Below are 26,293 nucleotides of genomic sequence, written 5' to 3' on the forward strand. Positions count from 1 at the left end.
CTGAACGTACATGGTGATCACGTCGGACAAAGTTCGGTGAAAACGCTCAGTCAGACCATTAGTTTCTGGGTGATAAGGAGATGTGGTCTTCTGGATGGTGTTAGAGGCCTGGAGGACTTCAGCAAGGACATGTGAAAAAAATGTCTCTCTACAGTCAGTAAGAAGCACGCGCGGCGCACCATGTCGTAAAATAATAGCGCGAAGAAAAAGATCGGCGACTTCAGAGGTAGCACCAGACGGAAGAGCTGCCGTCTCCGCGTAGCGAGTAAGGTGGTTCACGGCAGTAACAATCCAACGATGAGCGGCTGGCGTAAGCCGAAGAGGTCCGTATGAGTCTATGCCCACAAATTGAAAGCGGGTGGAAGAGCATGGCAGTGGCTGCAATGTTCCCGCGGGAAGAAACCTGGTACGTTTTCAGTGCTGCCATGACGTGCAGGAAGCGACGTACTTGGCGACAGAAGTGGAGAGGCCAGGCCAATAGCACCGAGTCTTGAGGCGGTCGTAAGTGTTGAGGAACCCTAAGTGGCCAGCTGTCGCGTCGTCATGAAACGCCTGTAAGACTTCCAGACGAAGTAAGTGAATAAATGACGGGAACCCGTTGGTTACCGAGAGGATGGTAGATTTGCCGCCATAATGTTCCATGTTGAAGCTTGAAACGGGCAATTTGTCGTCTTAGGCGGCTGTTTGGAGCACGCGATAAGCCAGTGAGCCTATGGATGATTGTGCGGCAGTAGGTATCGGCATGTTTGAGCGAGGCGAGATCTGTGGACAAAAGAAGGTCCGCTGCGGCAACGAACTCTTTTGAACTAGCAGTTGTCTGCTTGGTCACTTTGGCCGATGGTTACGAACAGATGGAAGGTGACTGTACAGCGCTTTGCAAGAGCGGGCAACGTGACAAAGCGTCGTCATCTTTGTGTTGTCGACCCGACCTATATGTGACTGTGTAGTCATACTCTTGCAATCGTAGTACCCAACTGCCAAGGTGTCCCGACAAATTTTTGAGAGACGATAACCAACACGGAGCATGATGGTCAGTCACTATTGTGAAATGCCAGCCGTATAAATAAGGGTGAAAATACTGTACGGGCCACACAATGGCGATACATTCTTGCTCAGCGATGCTGTAATTTCGCTCAGCAGGTGAAAGAGTACGGCTCGCCTAGGCCACGACTTGTTCTTCGAAAGCGTGGTTCCGCTGAAGAAGGACAGCACGTTTGCAAAGTCCACTTGCGTCAGTGTGTAGCAGAGTAGGTGCTGCAGGGCCGAAATAGTGAAGCACTGGCCGTGATGTGAGGCATCGCTTGAGGGTGTGAAAAGTGGCTTTGCAGTCATCTGACCAGACAAAGGGCGCGCTCGTTGTCAGAAGTTTGTTCAGAGGAGCCGCAATACTAGCGAAATCACGCACAAAGTGGCGGAAATACGATGCCAAGCCAAGAAAGCTGCGGAGGTCTTTGGGTCTGGTTGGTGTAGGAAAGTGCAGTACCGCGGCAACCTTGTCGGGATCGGGCTCAACGCCATGTTTACTGATGACGCGACCTAACACCTTGATACTGTGACTAGCAAACGGACACTTCTTAGTGTTGAGCTGGAGACCGGCCTTAGCTAAATACCTGAGGACTTCGTCTAGCTGTTCCAGGTGCTGTGAGAAGCTGAACGAAAAGATGACAATTTCGTCCAGGTAGCAAAGGCACGTCTTCTATTTAAATCCCCCCAGTACTGTGTATATCATTCGTTCAATTGTGGCACGAAGACAGCACAGCCAATTTTATGTGATGACAGATTCCATAGGCCAAATGCCATCACATTGAATTTAAAGAGCCCGCCTGGCGTAGCGAACGCAGTCTTCTCTTTATCAGACTCATGCATCGGAATCTGCCAAGAACCAGAGCGCAAGTCTAGACTTGAAGAGTACTCGGCACCTTGTAAAGTATCAATAGCGTCGTCAATGCGAGGCATTGGGTAGACGTCCTTACGAGTAATTTTGTTGAGTGATCTGTAATCAATGCAAAACTGTACCGAGCCATCCCTTTTTTACTAGTACGACAGGAGAAGACCATGCGATTGTCGAAGGGCTGAAGACGTTGCGCGCGAACATGTCGTTGACTTGTTCTTCTATAAGCTTGCGTTCAGAAGCCGACACACGGTAAGAAACTTGCTTTGACGTTTGTTCCGAAGGTCTGGGTCAAACAACAATAGCCGCTCATTGTTTCGATACCGAAAAATCCCGTGTCATTCGTCGCCGCCCTTACCGTGTGTCGGCTTCTGAACGCAAGCTTATAGAAGAACATGTCGTTGACTTGTTCAATCAATCAATCTGGTAATAGATATCAATCTGGTAATAGATGAATGCTGATAATATAGTCAACCACTATACATAGTCTTCATATATTACGAGAAGGCGTTTGATTCAGAAGAAATATCAGCAGTCATGCAGCACTGCGCTATCTGGGCGTTGACGAAGCATATATAAACATCCTTGGAGAAATCTACAGGGGATCAACTACTACCATAGTGCTTTATAAAGAAAGCAACAGAATAGGAATGATAAAGGTGTAAGGCAGGGGGATACAATATTTCCAATGCTATTTACCGCGTGCTTACTGGAGGTTTTCAGGGGTCTAGAGTGGGAAAAGTTAGAGGTAAGAGTTATTGGAGAGTACTTTCGTAACCTGTGCTTCACCGATGACATTGCAATGCTGAGTAACTCAGCGCTTGAATTACAACTCATGATTACGCAGTTAGACAAGGAGAGCAGAAAAGTAGGTCTCAAAATAATCCACAGAAAAGGAAAGTGATGTACAACATCCTCGAAAGCGAGCAGCGCTTCGAGATAGGTAATACTGCACTTGAAGTTGTAGAAGACTGTCGAGTTAACACAGGTAATAACCGCGGAGGCGAACCGCGAGATCAAAGTGACTGGAAGAATAAGGATGGGGTGGAGCAAATTTGACAAGCACTTTCAAATCATTACAGGTAGATGGCCACTATACCTCAAGAGGAAGGTATATAATAGCTGCATCTTGCCGGTACTTAGCTACGGAGGAGAAAACTTGAGACTTACAAAGAAGCCTCAGCTTAAATTGAGGACGACGCAGCAAGTAATGGAAAGGAAACTGGTAGGTTTAACCTGAAGAGACAAGAAGAGAGCAGAGTGGATTATGAAACAAACTGGAGTCAAGGATATAGTTGGAATCAAGAAGAGGAAATTGACATGGGCCGGGCATGTAGCATGTAGACAGGATAACTGCTGGTCAATAAGAGTAACTGACTTTAATTTCCAGAGAAGGCAAGTGGGTTGGGGGGAAACAGAAGGTTAGGAGCGCTGGTGAAATTAAGAAATTTGCAGGTATAAGTTGGCAGCAGCAAGCATAAGACCGAGCTGACTGGCGGAACATGGGGGAGGCCTTTGTCCTGCAGTGGACGTAGCCAGGCTGATGATGATAATATATATATTGTAAGTACAATATTGACAACCTTTGACCTTCATCTTCTTCATCTGTATATAATCATCATCACGAAAAACGTCGTCTTTGTTTGAATGGTTGATCAGGCGTTTCGGCCTAATAAACGCCGTCGAAACACCAACGCTGCTACTGTATTACAGAATGGTGGAGGTGCGGGGTAGCAAGCGGCGACCCGAATGAAGCTCCAGGGGAACGTGACGTCGGAGAGGACTTGGGGATCAAAGCACTGTCGAAACAAAAGCTCGATGGGCGTGCCCAACTTCCTGGGAAGACGTAGACTTCGTACATTGAAGACGTCCTTGCCCTTTGCCACCACGTGAACTCGGCGATGACAGAAGCTGATCGTGTTCGCCACATCATCAGAGGGATAGGCCATGTCGCGTTTAACGCTCTGGCTGTTAAAAACCCCACCACCGTTGAGGACGTCATCACGGCATGTCAGCATCTTGGTGAACTCCAAGCCATTCGATTGCACCCAGACTACCCAGACGCCAGTGACAGCCGGCCTTCTTCGGATGCGGATTTGCGCGCTCTGATTCGCACTCTGATTCGCGAGGAACTTCAAGCGCAAGAGTTGTCATGTGCACCCGCCCCTTGGCCTCACTCTCAATCTGCTGGTCTGTGCAACATCATCAAAGAGGAGCTCTCATCCATGACTGGCGCTCTCCCATCGAACACTACGGCGCCACCAGCACCACCCATGACGTACGCGCAAGTTGCTGCCATGCCACCTGCCTTGGTTCAGCAGGCGCATCTTGTTCCTGTGCAGTCCAACGTAGCAGCATTTGCACCGCACTCGCCTGTTCCAGCGCCAGTACTAGCGCCTGTGACAGCTCCAGCACACTACGCCCCCTGGCGCTCGCCTTGCCCAATATGTTACTATTGTGGCTTTCGGGGCCATATTTCACGATTTTGCCGCAAGCGCCAACAGGACGAACGCCGTGGCTACGATGTTTACGAAAGGGATTCCGAGCCATCCCATAACCAGTACCAGCGACGCCCTACGACACGTTCCTTCTCTCTGACTTCTCCACTCGCCGCACCTCGCCCCTGCTATCCGGACGCCGCCAGTCTCCTTCACCTCTACGATGCTCAACATCTCCTCTGAGACCGGCTGTACCAACTTCTGATTACCACTCGGAAAACTAGCTGGTGAAGTTTTTGGAGGGAAAGCTGCATCGCTCGAACAAACACCAAGACCTCCAGAGGGCCCAGCCAACTTGTTATTAGTGTATACGAAAGGGGTACCAGTTCAGGCTTTGGTGGACACGGGGGCTGCTATTCCTGTTATTCCTGTGGATTTGTGTACTCGTCTACGTAAAGTTACCACAGCTTATACTGGCACTCTCTTACGTAGCGCAAATGACTCACAGATACGGCCATCTGCACAGTGCACCGTTAGAGTTTCATTGATGGGATCCGGCATCATATTGTGTTTGCCGTGCTGGATTCTTGTGCTTTTATGCTTAGTTTAGGATGGGAATTTCTTTCTGATGCTGCTGCTTCCATCTCTGGTCGACAACGACTCATACATATGCGAGAGACGGATGATATTTCCCCGAAATTATCACGTGACCGGCTACGAACAGCCAATGACGTCCTTGTGCCACCTAACCACGAGCACGTTATCACGGTTATGTCTGACTCCATTGACCACGGTGTCATCTTAGTCAGTCCATCAGCCCGTTGTCTATGCAGAGGGACTGCACTTTCATCGAGTTTTGTCCGCTTCTCCAACGGCACCGCATTTCTCGCAGTACTGAATATCACCAATGAGCCGATTCTGCTGACCAAGGGCACTGTTGTAGTTTCCAGCGTGGACACACAACCTATCTCTGTAGTGGGTTTGGATACCAGTCTGGTTGAATCACGTTCAATACCAACAGATGCTCCACCCACTACGGCTCTCGTCAATACCATCAGCTTGAATCTCATACCCCCGCAAGCAGATGAACTACTGGCGTTGTTGTCTAAGCATAAATTTTCTTTCGACGTACATTCCACTGCTCTAAGCCAGACTTCTGCGGTGGCTCATCGCATACACACCGACGGAACTTCTATTGTCCGTCGCCGACCACACCAACAGGGATACCATCCTGCCATTCGTGACTTTTGCGTACAATACCGCTACACAGTGCACCATGAGCTATTTCCCATTCTTTCTCGTCTATGGCCGTCAACCAACATCTCCGCTCGACATCTCCTTTTTTAACGTCCCTGTGAATTCGTTATCGTCATCGAGGGAGCACTTAATTTCTCGCCTGGCCGAGTGTCGCTGACGCGCCCACCTCAATACACAGGCAAGCCAACAAGAGCGGAAGACTCGCTATGATGGCGTCCACCGCGTAGTTCACTTCAATACTGGAGACGAAGTACTGTCGTGGACCCCAACGCGGGTTCCCGACCTGTGTGATAAGTTTCACTCACGTTTCATCGGCCCCTACGCTATAGTCGAGCAGACGTCTCCTGTTAACTATCGAGTAACCCCTGTTGTCTTGCCTCCCGACGGCCGTTTTCGCAGTACGGAGGTTGTTCATGTGTCGTGCTTAAAACAATTCGTGCGCCGTACACCACCGTCATAAACAGCGGCCTAAGTGGCCGCTTCCGCGCGAGGGGGAAATTAGTGTAAGCACAATATTGACAACGTTTGACCTTCATCTTCTTCATCTGAATATAATCATCATCACGAAAAACGTCGTCTTCGTTTGAAGGGTTGATCAGGTGATTCGGCCTAATGAATGCCGTCGAGACTCCAACGCTGCTACTGTCTTACAATATATTAGGAAGACTCGGTTGTAACGAGGTTTATTGGCCGTAAGCTCGGGAACGAACAAGCGCAACGGACCCGAAGATGAAGCGCACGTTCAAAGGCGATGATGATTGTCAGCCTGAACAGGCGATGATTATTGACTGCTGTCCAGATGAGGATGAATCGCATAATAGATGCTTACACTAATCCCCCCCCCCCCCCCGTGGAAGCGGCCAGCCTGGCCGCTGTGGTCGGGTAGCGAAAGTGCCGAGGAGCGTCGTGTGAAAAGCTTCATGCGGGAAACGCGTACAATTTCAGTGCTGTGGTAACGGCGGTCAGTTGGCACGACCAGAGGCGTCACACGATAGTTGGCAGGTGAAGTCTGCTATAAACCCACATAGGGGTCGATGAATCGAGGCTGGAACTTGTCACACAGATCAGGTGTGCGAATTGGTGTCAATAGCAGCACCTCGTCAGTCGGTTGGAACAATACCACGCATTGAGAAGTGTCGTAGACGGCCTTCCTTGCTTGTTGCGTAGCTTCCGTGTTCACACGAGCGTGCTGGTGGCACTACACAAGACAAGAAATATATTCTTCGCAGGAAGACGGTGATGGAGGGCCACTGCTGGTGAAGAAAGAAACGTCGATAAAGAAAGTAGGTGAACATTCGTAAACGAGATAAAACGGTGAGTAGCCGGTTGTGCACTGAACAGCTGTGTTGTACGAAAAAGTGAGGAACGGTAGAAGTTTATCCCAGTTTCTGTGATCCGGTTAAATGTACACGGCGATCATGTCGGCCAGGGTTCGATGAAATCTCTCGGTCAGACCGTTTGTTTGAGGATGGTAGTTAGACGCCGTCTTGTGTGTAGTACCAGAAACGCGGAGGACTTCACCTAAAAACTGTGATAATAACACCTTTCCATGGCCATTTAGAAGTACACGAGGAGCACCATGGCGTAGAATTATGACCTGAAGGACGAAGTCAGCGAATTCCAATGCTGAAGCAGTAGCTACCGAAGTTGTCTTGGCGTAGCGTGTCAGATGGTCTACGGCGCTGACTGTCCATCTATTTTCAGCGCCAGAAACAGGAAGGGGCCCATAAAGATCGACACCGACGACCTCGAAAGGTGCTGTAGGGCACGTCATTGGCTGTAATTGACCAGCAGGAGCAGATGTCGGAAGTTTTCAAAGTTGGCACGGAGAGCAGGAACCCACGTACTTCGCTAGGCTGGTAGAAAGGCTAGACCAATAAAAGCGGCTTCGAATGCAATAGTAGGTTTTGCGAAAGCCGAGGTGGCCAGCAGTCAAATCGTCATGAAAGGCGTTAAGTACATGATGTCGAAGAGCACGTGGCAGAACAGATACCAGCGTTGACCGTCAGGATGATAAATGTGACATTACAGCACACCGCCCTGAAGCTTGAAGTTCTCGAGTTGTCGACCAGGCCGTGCACTGGGTGGACGCGTAGCTCCTCAGAGGTGGTCTATAGTGCACCGACAGTACAAGTCAGCCTGCTGGTGAGAACTGAAGGGTTGGTCATCGTCGACTGGCGGCTGGTACAGCGAGGCGAGCAAGACAACAGAACTGGGAGTCACGTCCGCACTGGTATCCCTGAAGTTGGCAGCTGGAGTGTCGAACAAAGCCGTATAGGTAGTGGGCCCCGAGAAAGAGGGCGGCGTCTTGTTTTTTTTGCTATATTTTAAATAATCTCAAACCGATACTCCTGTAAGCGTAAAATCCAATGACCCTAGCGTTAGAACAAGTTATTCGTTGTAAAAAAGTCAGCATAACGCGGGGCGGTCTGTTAAGATGGTAATTTGACGGCTGTACAGATAAGGACGGATAAGATAAGGACGGAAGGACGGAAGCGAGGCACTCCTGCTCAGTGATGGTATAGTTCTTTTCGGTAGAAATAAGCACTAGGCTAGTGTATGCGGTGACCCTTTCCCGTTCAGAGTTATCGCGTTGGAAGAGAACAGCACCTATACCGTAATCACTGGCGTCGGTTTGCAGGAGTGTCGGGGCGGTGTCATGAAAACGGCAGAGTACAGGTTCTGACGTGAGAGCTTCCTTCAATAGGCCAAACGCCGACTGACATTCTTCGGACCAAACAAAGGGTGCAGTAGAAGCAAATAGTCGGTGAAGTGGCGCAGCCATTGAAGCGATATTTCGTATAAAACGACGAAAATAGGATGCGAGGCCAAGAAAACTTCGCAAATTTTTAGGTCTTGTGGGGCATGGAAATCGAAGGACGGCAACGATTTTTTCAGGGTCTGGGCGAATACCGTCCTTGCTCACGACATCACCGAGAACCTTGATAGATTTGGTAGTGAAACAGCATTTCTTGGTGTTGAGCTGCAGACCCGCGCTGGCGAGGCATGTTAGGACGTCATCGAAGCGCCTCAGGTGCTGAGAAAACGTTGATGAAAAGATGATAATGTAATCAAGGTAGCAGAGACAAGTCTTTCATTTCAGGCAACCAAGCATGGTGTTAATCAGGCGTTCGAACGTCACGGTCGCATTGCAGAGCCCAAAAGGCATCACCTTAAATTCGTTTAGGCCATCAGGGGTTGGAAATGCAGTTTTTTCTTTGTAGTCATCGTGCATAGGAATTCGCCAATATCCCGAACGAAAATCAAGGCTTGAAAATAATTCGGCGCCTTGCAGTGAATCAAGGGCGTCATCGATGCGTTGCGTGGGGTATACGTCCTTGCGTCTGATGTTGTTAGGTGCCTGGTAATCAACGCAAAAGCGCACGGAGCCATCTTTTTTTCGTACCTAAACAACAGGGGATGACCAAGGGTAGTTGACGGATGAATTATTTCTCCTTGGAGCATGTCAGCGACGTTTTCCTTTATGATTTTTCGCCCAGCGACAGACACGCGGTACGGGTGGCGATGCACAATAGATGTTCCCTCGATCTGAATGCAATGCGCAGCAGTGGTAGTTTGGCCCAACATTGAGGAGCAGGTGTCAAAAGAATCTGCATGTTTCAATAAGAAAGCAAGCAACTGCTGCGCCTGCATAGCTGTTAAGTCATCATTGATAAGTGCTGTGAAGGGAGAGGAAGAACCAGGCTTACTCATAGAAGGATCGTTAGTAGAGGCAGGTGTAATGGCGTGACGATGGCAGGCTCAGCATCCACCACAGGCAACTGCAGTGCCCACTGGCAGGAAAACTTTCTCCGGCGTTACAATCGTAGCAATGACGAGCGCGGAGTCATGGTGAAAGCGTACGATGCCTGACGCAAGGGCTATATGTCTTTAGCGACGCGAATCGACGATGGGAACACCAAAACGCCACCGTGGTCAATGTCGTTAGAGGTCAGGGTCACAATTCGCTCTTGATGTGGCGGTAGTTCGGTATCTCCGCGAGCGAACAGGCGTAGCGGCTTGTAGACGCCTTTGTCGAACATGGAGTCTGTATTAGTTAGGGGCAGAATCCATTCACAACAACATATAGCGGCTGAAGAAGAAGATAGGAAGTCCCATCCTAGAATTAGCTGGTGAGAGCACCGGGTAAGCACAGTAATGCAGGATGTCATCGAGAAAAACACGAGCAATACAAAAAGAAAAAGGGCGAATAGTGTTCCCCTGGGCTTCGACTAGAGTGGGTCTATTATAAGGTGTACAAACACCTGCACAAGTCATATCTAATCACAGAAACTGTTGCCCCGGTGTCCGCCAAAGCGTCCACGAGAACGCCTTCCACCATAAATGAAACCATGTTGAACGGGCGTGCTGGAAAAATATCAGTCCTACTGTTACATGCAGTTTCTCCTCCGAAAACTGCATCACTTAGTTTTCCGACTGGTTGTAAGTGGTGAACGAGGCTGGCCAAAGAAGAGAGGAGGAGCAACGAAAAGGTGAAGGTGATCGGTGTCGGCGTGAACGGTAAGTGTTCCGCGTCTCAGTCGATGCAAGCGGAGATGAAGACCACTGCTATTCAGGCGAATAACGCCGGGCGTAAGAATCCCCACTGTAAAAGTTCCGTTTGTGCATTTCGTACCCGCGACGTTCATCCTGCTGGCGCTTGCGGCAGAAGCGCGATATATTGCCCCGATATCCACAGCAAAAACATGTTGGGCAAGACGGGCGCTAAGGCAACTAGTAGAGGGCGTTCGGCGCACCGAGAGACAGCGCACTCAAGTGGGCCGACGAAGGGTCGGGTGGCATTGGCTGGAAGTGGACCGGTGGTGCAGCAGCAACCGACGTGAACGATGGCAGCGGCAACGTAGAGTTTACGTTGCGAGAAGGCGCAGCCGCAACTGGCTCTTACGTTGGAGGGCTGGACGGAGATGGCTGTACATGGGCTGGACTGGTGAATGATGTTAGTTGTTCCCTTGAGATGTCACGCAAGGCCATGCTTGAAGGCTGTGTGATAGATGGAGAAGGTAGTGAGAAGCTCATTGATTTGAGTTCTTCGCGTATGAGCTCCCGTATCTTGTCACGCAGGTTCCGGTCTGCTGGATGGTGTTGGCTATTGCCCGACTGAAGGTGAACAGTATCAAGGTCGTCGCGACGCTGTCACGTAGAGAGGACGTCTGCGACAGAAGAATGATTCTCGGCAACAAGGGCATTGTAGGCAATGCTTCCGATGCCCTTCAGGATGTGACGCAGTTTGTCTGACTCGGACATCGAAGAATTGACGCGCCGGCAAAGCGCAAGGACATCCTCGAAGTACGATGTGTACGACTCGCCGGGATGTTCTTGGCGAGTATCTAGGGTTTCCTTCACTAGAGCGGATCAAACGGCAGGTGTGCCGAATACTTGGCGAAGCTGCTGCTTGAAGGAAGGCCAGTCGGTGAGGTCAATCTGATAGTTCAAGAACCATGTCTTGGCAACGCCTGTGAGATAAAGCCATAGTCGGCGGATCTTATTAGAGTCGTCCCAGTGATTAGTTGCGGTTACTCGCTTGTGGTTATTGAACCAGTCCTCCACATCTTCTCCGCAGAAACCAGCAAAGATCGGAGGGTGGCGCTGGTTGTTTACGATGTAAAGAGGAAGGGCTTGCGGTGCCGGAACGGGAGCAGAAAGGGCGTCCGCCCACTGAATCGGAGACATGTTGGCGGACTGAGGGTCCAAGCGGCAGCCTGAACGGAACTCCAGCGAGTAGGCGTTGTGAGGAGAGGACCGGAATCATCAATAGACCTCCACCACGTCTGACGACTCGGTTGTAACGAGGTTTATTGGCCATGAACTCAGGAACGAACAAGCGCAACAGACCCGAAGATGAAGCGCACGTTCAAAGACGATGATTATTGTCAGCCAGAACAGGTGATGATCATGGACTGCTGTCCAGATGAGGATGAAGCGCATAATAGATGCCAACAATATATTGTCATGAGGTCGTGACGTGGCCAAAGAAGGGAGACTTTGTGTTGGGATTTAACTGTTTATTTGGGCGAACCTGTGCCCGGTAAACGGAAAGTCTGATTACAGTAGCAGTCTTGCACAGATAGCAGTGAACGGAGCGTCGGCCGTCGATCAACACCTGACAAGCGGCGAAGTGCGTCGGCATTTAGACTCTTGCCATAGAATGCTCTAGCGTTATCGCTGGCGGTTACGTAGTTCCAGAATAATCTGTACAGTTCGCAGAGCGGGCGTGATCTTATCGAAATGATCTACCACAGTCCTGAAGCTTCTCGAAAACTGCAAACGCGGTATGCGCTGAGAATTGTGTAGTGTATTGGGGCGATAACAAATCTTGAGAAATGGAACATGGCATTGCTCCCCATTGAAAAAGGCATCGTCCCGATGCTTTAACTAAAGATGAAGGTACAATAATAATGCAAGAAAGTAAAATAAATAAATTACGGTAAAGCAATAATACAAACAATACTGTTTCAGTTTGTTAACGCACATGAAACGGCTTGAGGCACGCGACGTGGGCGACTTCCGGTCGCAATCGACGTCGTTGAGAGTTCGTGATGCCGTCGGGGACATCCACGTAATGAAGTGGGTCGAGACGTCGAACCACTCTGTATGGTCCGAAGTACCGTCGCAGAACCTTTTTATTTAGTCCACGTCGGCGTATCGGCGTCCACACCCAAACACGTTCACCGGGCTGGTATTCCACGAAGTGCCGTCGAAGATTGTAACGGCACCTGTCAGTCGTCTGTTGATTCTTGATACGGAGACACGCGAGTTATTGGGATTCTTCAGCGTGTTGAAGGTATTTACTAACATCGAGATTTTTTTTTCTCGGTGACGTTGGGTTACATGGCATCGAGCGTCATTGCCGGGCTCCTTCCGTAGACCGATTTGTATGGAGATATCTGCGTCATCTCCTGCACCGCCGTGTTGTATGCGAAGGTTACGTACGGAAGAATGGCGTCCCACATATTGTGTTCGACATTGACGTACATTGCCAGCATGTCGGCGATTGTCTTGTTTCGTCGCTCGGTGAGACCGTTGGTGTGTGGGTGGTACGCTTTCGTCCAGCGGTGGGTTGTATGGCTGTATGCCAAGATCGCTTGAGTTAGGTCAGCAGTAAATGCTTTTTCTCTGTCGGTGATAAGGACCTCCGGGGTTCCGTGACGTAAGACGATATTTTCGACGAAGAACTTAGCTACCTCGGATGCATTGCCTTTGAGCAGGGCTTTTGTCTCAGCGTAGCGGGTGAGATATTCGGTAGCTACCACGATCCACTTGTTCCCGAAAGCCAACGTCGGGAATGGCCCCGGTAGGACCATAACGATCTGCTGGAAGAGTTGGCGAAGAGGTTCAATTGGCTGCAGAAGTCCCACTGGCCTTGTCGGCGGTGTCTTACATCGCTGACAGTCCCGGCATGTCCTCAAATAACGAGTGACGTCGGTGGTAAGACGTGGCCAGTAGTACCTTTCTTGTATCATCGCAAGCGTGCGAGAAACACCAAGGTGCCCCGCCGTCGGATCGTCATGCAGGGTCTGCAGGAGTTCTGGTCACAGACCTGAAGGGACCACAAGGAGGCACTTGCCTCGAAGCAGTGAAACGTTTTTTTTTGGAGAAGACCGTTTTGCAGGAAGAACGACGCAAGTACGCGCTTGAATACCTTCGGTACTACGACGGTCCTCCCTTCGAGGTATTCTTTAGGGCCTTAAGTTCCGGGTCGGCCCACTGTCGTTCAGTTAAGTCGTCGGTAGTTATCATTTCCAGGAAGTAGTCGTCATCCGGGTCGTCGGACGGTGGTTGGTCGACAGGCGCACGAGAGAGACAGTCGGCGTCGGAGTGTTTCTTGCCAGACTTGTAAACGATGTTTATGTCATATTCTTGAAGTCTCAGGCTCCATCTTTCGAGGCGATCTGAAGGGTCCTTCAAGATGGCTAGCCAACACAAGGCGCGGTTGTCGCTCACAAATATGAAGGGCCTGCCGTAAAGGTAGGGGCGATATTTCGACGTAGCCCGGATGATGGCGAGGCACTCCTTTTCTTTTGTGGAATATTTGGCTTCTGCTTTGGATAGCGATCGGCTGGCGTAATTAATAACCCTTTCAAGACACACACTCAGAGAGGACACAGAAAGCACTTGTCTGTGTTCTCTCTGAGTGTGTGTATTTTAGCGCTTGTTTCATTGTGAACCTTTACCAACACGCCCAACTGGCAGTCATCTTAAACCCTTTCAAGTCCGTCAGCCCTCTGCACAAGAATGGCGCCAAGACCTACGCTGCTTGCGTCAGTGTGTATTTCTGTCTCAGCGAATTCGTCGAATTGGGCAAGTAATGGAGGCGTCTGGAGGCGATGTTTAAGTTCCTGGAAAGCGTGTTCCTGTGGCGTTTCCCACTTGAACTCCGCGTCGGCCTTGGTAAGGTTAGTGAATAGATCGGCGAGGTGGGCAAAGTTTTTCACGAACCGCCTATAATAGGCGCACAGGTCCAGAAATCGGCGCACTGCCTTCTTGTCAGTGGGCAGCGGGAAGTTGGCGATGGCGGCTGTTTTCAGTGGATCGGGATGAACTCCAGACTAGCTAATCACGTGGCCCAGAAACAAGAGCTCCTCGTACACTAATCTGAACTTTTCTGGCTTCAGTGTGAGTCCGGACATCTGATGGCTTGAAGTACAACTTCAAGGCGCCGAAGATGCTCGTCGAAACTCGAGGAAAACACGACGACGTCGTCCAAGTACACAAGGCAAGTCTGCCACTTCAATCCTGCCAGTACTGTATCCACAACGCGTTGAAAAGTTGCAGGCGCTGAGCAAAGACCGAAGGGCATCACCTTAAGCTCTAAGAGGCCATCCGCTGTTATAAACGCTGTCTTCGCTTGGTCCCTTTTGTCGACTTGATTTGCCAATAACCAGTCTTGGGGCCCACTGATAAAAAGTACTTGGCGTTATAGAGCCGATAAAGAGCGTCGTCTATTCGTGGGAGAGGATACACGTCCTTTCACGTGATTTTGTTCAGGCGGCGATAATCGAAGCAGAAACGTAGGGTCCCATCCTTTTTCTTTCCTAACACCACGGGGGACACCCATGGACTCTTGGGCAGCTGGATGTCATCCCGTAGCATTTATTCAACTTGTCTCTTCATCGCCTCGTGTTCTCGCGTCGAAACTCTGTACAGACTCTGACGGAGTGGTCTGGCATTTTCTTCAGTTATGTTGCAATGTTTCGTGATTGGGGTCTGCCGAATTTTCGATGACGACGAAAAGCAGTCTTCGTATTGCAGGAGCAGGGCCTTGAGCTGTTCTTGCTTATGGTTCGAAAGTCTGGGATTGACGTCAAAAGCTGTGGGTGGAGCTTGGTTCCTCAGAGCAGGTTCCGCTGAATCGGCGAAGGCGAAAGCACTGGTGGCTGCGAAAATTTCTTCGATGTATGCGACCATTGTTTCTTTGTTCACATGTTTGTACTCATTGCTAAAATTCGTGAGCATAACCGTTGCTTTGCCTCCCCGCAGCTCTGCAATTCCTCTTGCGACGCAAATATTTCAGGTGACCAGCCGATGCTGACTGCCTTCAACGACGCCTTCCTAGTCAGGTGATTTAGGAGCGCCGACTGAAATAATGACGCTGGAGCGAGGCGGAATGGGGACTTGTTGTTCCTGCACAATCAAGGCATGGTTTCCTGACAGCGTGCGCCCTGGTAGTGCTTCTTCTGTGGATAACGTTATCGACTTTGTTATTAGGTTGAGGACAACACCATGGAGGTATAAGAAGTCTATGCCAAGGTTGACATCTCTCGAGCAACGCAGTACGACTATGAAGTCTGTAGGATAAATACGGCCGTTAATGGTGACTCTCGCTTTGCAGATTCCTGCAGGTGTTACGAGATGACCTCCAGTTGCGCTGATTTCAGGGCCTTCTCAAGCTGTCCCAACTTTCTTCAACTTCGCGGCGAACGACCCACTCATGACGGAATAGTCGGCTCCAGTATCTACGAGAGCGGTCACACTGTGGCTGTCGATAAGAACGCCGAGGTCGCTAGTTCGACGTCTTGCGTTACAGCTAGGGCGTGGCGTCGGGTCACGGCTGCGTCGGTTTTTTCCGCTGCTTCCATGTTGCGTCGTCAGGTCACCTTCGGTAAGTGAGGTTTCGCCGTCAGGGCTTTGCCTAGTTGTGTTCGGAAAGCTCTGTCACGGTGTCGTTGTCGTCAGAGGATCTTGAGTAGTTCGTCGCACAGCAACCGTACCTTTATCTTTTGCTGCCCTTAGTTTCCCGAATACGGGCTTGGAGACCAGCCACGCATTGGGCCAGAGTACTGCCGGTGGTGCGGTGACATGCGGCGGCTGGGCGACAGCGAGTGCGAAGGACTTCATGGTGTCCATTGAGTTTCTGTGAGGTAGTCGGCGATGTCACGTGGCCGTTCTTCTGGCTGCAGGCGAGGTGCATTGATCGCGAAGCCACGCAGTCCCAGTTGTCGGTACTGGCAACGGCGGTATGTGTGCCCGGCCTCACCGCAGTGGTAGCAGAGCGGGCGGTTCTCAGGTGCACGCAAAACGTCCGTTTTCCTCAGTGCACTGCGCTAGCCCGCTGGCGAACGCAAGGACGTCGGTGGTGGCAGCGGTGGCGTCTGGCGACAGAAGTACGACGGGGCGGCCTATTAGCGTAGACGGGGAGAAACGTTGTGGCGCATGGCAGCGGCGTAGCTCATAGTTTTCGGCTCGGGCAACGCTGCTTGCGAAATTCGAAGCAATTGCCGAACTTCTTCTCGCACATTGTCGGCAAGTGAATCCACTTGAGGCTGCGCCGAAGGTGACAGCTTGCGCAGCTCTTCCCGCACGATCGCTCGGATCGTTTCACGCAGGTCTTCAGAGTCATTGGCTTGAGCAGCAGCGCATTCTGGAGTGATGCGACGATTATACTGTCTGGTGCGCATGTCCAGGGTCTTTTCGGTAGTGGTCGCCTCGTATACAAATGCTTGGACGGTGTTCGGTGGATTCCTCATTAGTCCCCTGAAAAGCTCCTGTTTGACCCCTCGCATGAGGAAACGAACTTTATTTTCCTCAGGATTGCCTGGGTCACCTCGACGGAATAGGTGGGTCATCTCTTCTGTAAAAGTGGAAACATTTTCATTTGGTAGCTGAGCCTTGGTCTCTAGTAAAGCAGCGGCTCTCACTTTGCGAGCGACACCCGCGAACGTTTGCAGGAATGCGCCGCAGAAGACATCCCGAGTTCGGAGCATGGACTCCCGATTCTCGAGCCAGGTTCTTGCGGTGTCTTCCAAGTAGAAGTACACACGACGGAGCTTTTCTTCATTGTCTCCGTGGTTGACGGCGGCCACACGGTCGTATGTTTCTAGCCAGGTCTTCAGGTCTTCAAACGATGACCAATGGAAAGTTGGTGGTTCCCTGAGTTGATGCATGACTATCGCGGGCTCAGACGCTGCGGTTGTCATTGCCGCTGCAGTCGAGGTGATGGCCTTGGTCTTCCGCGCCTTTTCTTGTAGAAGCCCGTAATCTAGTGGTAGACCTAGCTGTCGGTGGCTTCTTCGCTGGTCCTGTTTGGCTTCGGTGTCTTCTCTGCGACGTGGGCGACGTTCACGGCTTGACGGGGGCATCCGGTACATGAACGAAGCAGAACCTCCACCAGATGTCACGAGGTCATGACATGGCCGAAGACAGGAGACTGTGTAGGAATTTAACTGGTTATTTGGGCGAACCTCTGCCCAGTAAAGGGAAAGTCCGATTACAGTAGCAGTCTTGCACAGATAGCAATGAACGAAGCGTCGGCCGTCGATCAACTACTGACAAGCGGCGAAGTGCGCCGGCATATATACTCTTGCCATCGAACGTTCTATCGTTATCACTGGCGGTAACGTAGGTTCCAGAATATTCTGTACAGTTCGCAGAGTGGGCGTGATCTTATCGAAATGATCTACTACAGTTCTGAAGCTTCTCGAAAACTTCAGGCATATACATTCACGCAAAAGTCAGAACAGACACGCGTGCGAAGCAGTTTTACAGAAGTTTTGCTAATGACGTTGCACTCGGGGTCCGAGCTTCAGCAGATCAAGCTTGGGCCCCGAGCGAAACTTCAGTAAAACTGCTTCGCACGCGCTTTTGTTCTTACTTTTCAGTGATTGATTGATATGTGGGGTTTAACGTCCCAAAACCACTATATGATTATGAGAGACGCCGTAGTCGAGGTGTCCGGAAATTTTGACCCCTAGGGTTCTTTAACGTGCACCCAAATCTGAGCACACGGGCTTACATCATTTTCGCCTCTATTGGAAATGCAGCCGCCGAAGCCGAGATTCAATCCCGCGACCTGCGAGTCAGCATCCGAGTACCTTAGCCACTAGACCACCGCGGCGGGGCAATAAGTATGTCTGATCCGTCCATATAATTTATCGCAAAAAATTACGCTGTCTTCCGGTAAAGGGAACCATATGTAGATTCGAAGCAACTGGAGCTAACGCTTAAAGGGGCCTTACATGCCGCCAAGTGTACGGTGGGTAGTCGGGTACACGACTAGTGGTAGGACATTGCGTCGGATAGGCCGAGTAGGCGCTTAAGCCGTCTTCAGGGCTGTGACTGCAACTCGTGGCTGCATAGCAGGGCGGCTCAAAAGTTGCCGCAATGTGTGACGCCAAGCACATTGTCATCGCCGACGTAAGGTAATGGGTGGTAGACACGTATGAAGTATGAGCGTCGTCGTGGTTGTAACACACGAGCTGGCCTTGTGGACACACGTCTGGTTGTTGCCGTCCGGAGGCAACAACCAGACGGGGAATGGTGGTGGTGGAACCCAGTCAGTGTGGGCTCGCCCGGAGTATTGGCCGAAACACCTGTGCTCGTGTAATGACCTCCGGTAGTCCGCGCACGAGGGTTGGCGTGCAGGTCTGCATAATTCATGGCTGCCTCTAGCCAACACCCCCTAGATTGCTCCACCACAGGCGTGGTATGCCTGGTGAGACCTGTCTGAAGCGGACCGGGCACGTCGTCCTCAAGCGCGTCAGTCATAGTCGCAGCGTCTTGGAAGCTTGGCCGTGGTTGATGGCTGGTGGCTTTAACTTCAGCTGCGAGAAACTGCAAGGACGATGGTGGTCGTTGCTGGCAGGACGTGCAGAGCATTGAGGCTGGTCGACAGTCGCCTTTGGACATCGGGGAGGGTGAAGGCTGCGCAACCTGGAGGTGAATAGCGGGCGTTACAATGCCCATAGTCGTAGTAGCCACCAGGGCGTTCGGTGATGTTGCCGTCGTAGAACCTGACGTGTCGGCCATGTTGTGAGCCATGGAGGTCGGCCGAGACGAGCCGGTGGTAAGCATGCCTGCAGCGTCGTCGGCCGAGGACGATGAAAACACAAACCTCGTGGCTGACTGGTTGTCTTCAGCCCAAATGTCGAGAACCTTGGCGGATGGGCAGTCGGGCGCAGGACACGCGTCGCTAGTGGCCAGACGAGAGGTTTAGTCTCGTTTATCGGACGTTGTTGAAGGCGAAAGCTTCGAGGTCGGGAAGTCAATAACGGGCGAAAGGTCACCTGTGCCAGGCTCCGAGGCGGGCGGCAAGGTGGTCGTCATGAAGTCTGGTGGGGCCACGGTTGGTAACACACGTTGCGACGCTGTGACAGCCCCAAAGTCGCGGGTCCCTGGAAGTGGTCGGTACGTGAGGCCGTTGCGGGCGAGCCCCGCAGTGCTGAGGGCATCGTAAGGCTGCGGGATGGTGCTTGAAGTCGCAGCGAGATGGAGCGACTCTACCGGAAGGGCGTCGAGAAGAATGACGTGCATCAGCAGCTGGTCCGTGATGCCATTCACCGCCAGAATGGCGTCGAGCTGCATAAACCATACCTTGGGGTAAGTCGATTGGAACAGTGGCACTGGCGGGCAAAGTCGCGGAAACATGGCAGCCGATGGCGCGTCGAAGGGCGCGTTCTCCGGGTCACCAATGTAGCGAGAGAAGAAGACGGGACGGTGGCCAACGTGGTCGTGTCGTTCTCTCGCCGCTTTATTCCAGGCCTGAAGCGGAGTCGCGTGGCTTTCCACGTCTGACACACCAGGTGCGCTAGCTTGTTCTAATCCTCGCGCAGCTCGAGCTAGCATCAGCTGCGTGAGAGGCGCGGCGCGGTGATTGAGAAAATGATGATGGTGATGAGGGCACTACGTGCTTATCGATGTTCGTGGCAAATGACCTTAGTAGAGGCAACCATGAACTCCTGCAGCGGTGTTGTGCACCTTGCGTTATCTTCCGCAGTCTCTTCGCGCGCAATCTGTAGAATCAGTTGGCGTAAATCGTTTGTTGCGGTCCGTACTGCAGCACCTGAGTAGCATCAGTGGCCAGGTGCAACAGCGGTTTTCTCCCTCATAATCTTGTTCACTGTTGTGGCCAGATTGCGCACATGGCCAACAAACAGCTGTTCTCTGACGCCCCACGAGATATAGCATTGCTTTTAGCCTCAGATATGCTGGAGACCACGAGGTGGTACAGGCGCGCACCTTATCCTCAGCAAACATGGGGTGCCTCTATGTAGCTGTTGAATGCGTGACTGATGAAGGCGTTGTGCGTTTTCACTTCGGTTTGTGTTACTGATGGCTAAACTATTTCCATGTGGAACTTGCCTCATTGTCGATGAACAACGTTTCCGCAGCGTCTACGCAAGGACGGAATATCTTAGCTATCTGTTCGAACTGCTCAGGTAAGTCTCGAGCATCTTTGTTCGGGCAGCCGTGAATTATTTCGGGATTGCGAATTTTCGTGCCATAACCTGTCCCATTAATTGATATGTGGGGTTCAACAACACTTGTGCAAGGCTCCTTGAAAACGTCGCTGCTTGAGCAGAGTGGCTGTCGTAAATGGCAGGCCACATTATGGGCCCAGCCCTTGAAGGCGACGGCTTGAGTGGTGCCCCACGTGGCTCTCTCGTCTGACTGGATGTACGGCTACTCACAGAAGTTTTGACCTTGAAGTGGTAGTACCCAGATCCTCCCCCGCTGTCTCGGGTTATAAACCACACGGTCTTTTCATTAAGAAAGAAGTATGGTGCTTTGTATTCTGAGATACGCTGTAGAAAAAACTTTTTTCGTGTTTGATAGTTGCCTGTAGACCATGCCACATACAAATTCTGGAGAATCTGCCAAGAAAAATCATTGTAACCTATGAGTCACCAAGAAGGTCTTCACTTTTTGTGCTGCGCCTCTCGAGTGGAATAATGACATTTGTTGTCATCGCGAACGCACGAATAGACACAACTATAGACTTAGAAATACACTAGTGCGCAAAACTCGGGGACTATCAGCGTGTTGTCTGCCTTACTATTGAACCAGTGAGATGGCATGAAATGCATGATCGGCACTCAACTCGGTGCGACGTATTGACTCGTCAACATGCTTTGCCCTACGAGGCGTAGCCGCCCGTACTCGTGCACGCGCTCGCTTATTTTGTAAGGGGGACGATTATTATACGTCGTTTGCTTTCACCCTGCAAATTCCCTAAAATTAACTTGAAGAGATTTTCGCATTGCGGTCATTCTTTCACCATAAAAATTATAGGTAGCACGCGAATTTGCCTTGTCTTCCACTTTAGGGCTTCAAACACACTTAGAGCTTTGAATTGTAGTGAGCCTAACAGCTTAAAGTGGTGAAGTGCTACTGCTGAACTTTTTCTGAATGTCGTTTTGGGACAAAGCAGCTCCAAGCCACCCGCAACCAAATGATGCCTGATGCACGAAGATTAGACAAATTTGTGTACTCCTCATCATTACCATGCTGGCTGAAATGCTGTGCATATGCAGTGTCCATATACACTTGGGCCAATGCTTTTTCTAGTGTATTTACGGCAAACTGTATGCTCTCGCCGGAAGGATTGCGTTTTCGTTAAAGAGTGCACAATTTCGCAAGCTACAGAGGCCCCTTTGCGAAAGAAGCCCGCTTTTCAAACTGTGCCGCTTGTTCGCGCATGTCCAGTATATAGCCGTATGTTTCGTGCGTCCTTTGTGTTCGAGCATCGCGCTGAGTATCTAGCTGTGTACGTTGTTAGTGTGCTCTCATCCTGTGTGTGTCCCTTTTTCGCCTCCGATATAAATGAATGTAAAAAGTGTTAATTTAAGGGGCCGTTTTAGGGGCGAAGTTCCTTAAAGCGGCACCCGTTCGTCCCTCATCGTAGTCATAGGGCGTAACCAGTCTTACGCTTTGACATGCAGGGTTATGCCGGTGGGAAATTTCTCCTGTGCGTTGTTGAACAAAAAAACTCGCAGCGTGCGCGTTAGCTAAAAGCCGAATTCTCCTGGTTCTCATTCCCAATTAGCAGCCATTGGCATGTACATTGAGCCCTATCTGACAAGAAAGGGTTGCTAGGTTATACTCGCTGGGCGTGACCTCTTTGGTTCTAGAAAGGTTTAGCGAGCGTTGGGCCGCAGTGCCTCAAATACAGTGAACTTGTATATACCATAAACTCGAGGTGGTTAAAGGTGGGAAGTAGACAAGAAACGTAAGCCGTAAGAAAGTGCGCGTTTGCCACCTCTCGCTTAGTCCTTGGAATGTCCGCTGGATGGTGGTGCTTTTGTATGCGCAATGTATGATGAAAAGATCCGAGATGGTGGTACTTGGAGTGTCGATCAGATGAATGAATGGACACACAGACAGATGCATGGACGGACGCACGGATGGCTGCACGGACGGAAGGACGCATGGACGGACGCAGGGGCGGATGCATGGACGAATGCAGGGACGGTCGCATGGATGGACGTGCGGACGCACGAACAGACACACGCACAGATGGACGGACAGATGGTGGCACAGATGAACACATGGACGGGCAGAAGCAAGAACGAATGGGTGGACGGATGCTCCGACCCACTCTCAATGATTCCCCCCGTGGATATGCTGCCATTTTTTTCTCTGTTAGACACAATATTAATCTGAACTGACAGCAACAATGCCAAGGAAGTGATGCATTTTGTGATTTTTACTTTAGTAGCCCACTCCGAGCTTCAATCTGCTTGCCGTACTTCGCATGACACCAAACTTTCGCTATCGCATTCATTGCCTCACCTTTGCGGTGAAACTATGACATTTTTGTGTTCGATCTTCATAGTTTATGCACAACCTTATCAACACTATTTTAAAACCAATACGCCCAAATGACCACCCTGAACATGTGTGGATCTTACTAAGGCCTAAATTATTATGAATCCGGGGGTGGTGCGAGCCAATAATTTCATTCAAAACAGAGAGTGCAGCAATTGAGTGCTTAGGTCTGCCCCGAGTCACCTCATCTGTACCTTTGGCGCTCACAAGGACTGGTGTAGTTCGTTCCTTGAGCCGTGGTTGTCGGCTGCGTGTTCACTCATACATACCAGGCGCAGGGCTCCCTTAGACGGAACCTTATGGCGATGGCGTCTGTGTAAATGCTATTGCCAAGAAAAAAAAAAACGTGGGCTAGTGAATACACCACCAGGTGTTAAATAACCTTATTCGAAACGCTTTGTGCCGTTATACTCAGTAAAGTTATCATGATACTACATTAGGCTTCTTTTTTTCAACAATACCATAAATAATCAATCGGCGCGCAACGCGATATGCGCGTTCACATTCGCGTCATTTCCAGAAACTAAGCCTTTCCACTCAAAACCGTTTGATCAGCTATGATTGGACGTTAAGCATTATGTGCATCATGACGTGACCCGCGTGCCGATAAAAGCATTTTGGGATAACTAATAACACTCAGTCAAATTTTGAGGACACCGTAAGAGCGAGACAGTGAAGACAATTTCCATTTATGTGGGCCACTGCACTCGGCCGCAGTGGCGCAGTGGTTGTGATCTTACGCGCGAGACGGACGTGCGATTTCCCGTGCGATTCGGCGTGCGGTGCGACGATGTGGCAGTCACAGTGGTGACGTTTCTTGATGTATCATCGCATTGCACCACCGCAAAGCTGGTGCAGCGAGCATTTAACCAGCCAGATATTTTCGTCACTGCATCGCACCGCCGCATGGCAGCAGCTAATAACAGCGCGAGCATACGAGTGGCGTCACGACGTTAGTGGCGCCATCTCCGTGTCGCTACTCCCATCAACCATGGTCCAGTGCTCCAGGCTAGTTCAAGCGAGTCGATGGAGCGTGCGAGCGTAGGTCTGCTGACATCGCCGACTGCGGCGGCGTGATAAACATCGAGTACATTTCCCTGGTGACGTGATAATATTCCGGATTGAATAAAGTGATGTTTGAAGTGTGCCATTTCTGACCCCGCCGCGGTGGTCTAGTAGCTAAGGTACTCGGCTGCTGACTCGCAGGTCGCGGGCTCGAATCCCGGCTGCGGTGGCTGCATTTCCGATGGAGGCGGAAATGTAGGCCCGTGTGCTCAGATTTGGGTGCACGTTAAAGAACCCAAGGTGGTCGCGATTTCCGGAGCCCTGCACTATGACGTCTCTCATAATCACATGGTGATTTTAGGACGTTAAACCCCACTTATCAATCATGTGGTATTTCTGCATGATGACGCCCGTTTTGGAAAAGTTAGCGAGATCAGAGATCGTGAGCAGCGATGCAAGGTCATTTCGCAGGTAAACACGGTTACTGGCGCCTCTGCGCTGGCTCTCTTCGCTTCCGTCTTTGCTCTTCACGTCGATGGCATCGATAAAGTAATAGCGTATGCTAGCGCATTACATACGAGTGCAAAGCTTAATAGTGTTGTCACAAACAAGCGCTTGATGACGAGCTCACGTGTGAACGGTGTAGGTGACGGCTGGCGCCGGCCATGCTAGGCCTACGTGTCGGAGTCGTGAATAATCAGCTGTTGCCGCTGTAGCGACGTGCTTGTCATCCACGAATGGGATTTATTGATTATTTTTTGTGGAACGACGCGTGGCAGTGCAATGTTGTTTGTTTTGAGCGTCTTTACGAGGATACCAAGTCGTTCGACCTTGCATACCTAGGTGCCGCATGGGGGCGGAGCCTGCCACTGATAGCTCCTTCGCCCTAGTGTGTCCCGAAATGTCGCATGTGGCACGCCGCACCATGCGACGGCGCACGACGCAGCGCACGGAAAAGCGCATGTCTGTCTCGCGCTTTAGGCTACTGACCCCAAATACACGTATTTCAACCTGTGCGCGGTGGCCACGTTTCGGTTTAAGCGGGATGTTTGAGGCCCGTATACGGCTTGTATATGAGAACATGGTAATGATTGTAAGGGGTTGAACCTGCTGGGAACCCTCCATTATGAAGTGATTCATAATTTGTGGTTGTTTCACGCAAAACTCAAGAAAAAATAAGTTATGAGACTCAGGCCAGATATTCTTGACAGATCTAAATGAACTTGTGCTAATATTCAATCCGGTATTAAACTTCAACATCAAAGGTAAATAAACATTCTTTGTCATTATTCTGGCGCAACGCCGGAAATCGAACGTAGCTGTACTGATGAAGATTCAGAGAACGGCAAAAGGATGTGTTTTTCACTACGTGATAGCCGTATGTTTCAATGTTGATGTCACTGCCACCGTGCTTCAGTTGACATGAAGAACTGGCAAGCGAGAAACACGAGACTTTATTTTGGTCCTTACAGTGGGCAAAAAGTTCATCTCTACATATACAGAAAACAGGCTTGCTAGATTGGCGTCTCTGCGCAGAGCTCCTGTTCGACCTGTGCAGTGGTCCGGGCCTGACGTTGGACGCGACGGGCCCTGGATCGGCCGTCTACATCGTCGCCGAGCAACCCCGTCGTGCAGTGAGCGACAAGTGCGTCTTCATGGTTCGAGCCAACAACTCAGACGGAGTTGTCATCTCGATGCAGAAGATGAAACTGCGTCGCTCCACCGCAGTTGACGGAATCTGTCTCGACTACGTTGAGGTCAGTGCCTGACTGACCCCGTACACAGATTTAAAACGGTCGCTACGTTACAGACATAAAACATTCTGTTTGGCCTTATTGAAGGCAATAAAACCCCCTTTATTACGTAATTTATGTTATTATTGAGTTTCGAATAACTGAGTGCACATTCTGTGGAGAATTTAAGGTTTAAGGATATGGTACGAAAGTAGGCATATATTATTTTGCTGCTATGATATATGAGCGTATATGCTCTATTACCATAGCACAATCTAAAGAAACTGCAAAATATATTTGCTCCTTAATTGCTATTTATTTATGATTTATCGGCAGCGTGTGCCTGCATTAGGTACAGTGAACAGTAGCGAATAACATTACCACCCTCTTTCTCCACCTGGGACTGACACCACATTTTACTTCAGCAAATCGGGAATCTAAGTGGTAATGTAACTGTGACAATTAGGTCCTGCTAAGCGATCATAGAGTTTTCAATGTATGGGTATAACTTCCCAAAACTATGACGATTGCGAGAGACGCCGTGGAGGAGAGCTGTGGAAGTTCCGACCACCTGGGGTTCATTAACATGCATCTAAATGTATCTACATGGGCCTAAGCGTTATCCTGGAGTGGTAGGGGGGAATTTTATTGAAGCGCTGCCAGGCATGCGTTAGTGCTCAGCAGATGAATCTCACGTTTGGACGATCAGGCCAAGCCTGTCGGCCACTCCGTGGGGCTTCTGGACGCCCAGAGTCGGTCGGTCAGGAGAGTTGCGGAGAACCGCCAACCAACCTCGCCGAAGCACTATCGTGGTTACTGTTGCGTGTACGTAGCCTCGCACTCGCTGAGTGTGCGTGCTAGCGTGCCTACAACTCCGCATGCGAGGCAAGCATAATTTGGGATTCATT

General features: G+C 50.5%; 1 long non-coding RNA gene across 1 annotated transcript in view; it reads left to right on the plus strand.

The window, feature by feature from the left end:
* The window catches only part of LOC142808771 (uncharacterized), a 118,518-nt gene extending 92,999 nt beyond the window's left edge, over positions 1–25,519 (plus strand). Inside the window, exon 3 of the long non-coding RNA XR_012894659.1 lies at positions 25,189–25,519. This is a non-coding gene — a long non-coding RNA (uncharacterized LOC142808771). The remainder of the gene's footprint in view (positions 1–25,188) is intronic.
* Positions 25,520–26,293: the final 774 nt, after the last annotated feature.

Source organism: Rhipicephalus microplus, chromosome 1 (assembly GCF_043290135.1).
Source record: "Rhipicephalus microplus isolate Deutch F79 chromosome 1, USDA_Rmic, whole genome shotgun sequence".
NCBI lineage: Eukaryota > Metazoa > Arthropoda > Arachnida > Ixodida > Ixodidae > Rhipicephalus > Rhipicephalus microplus.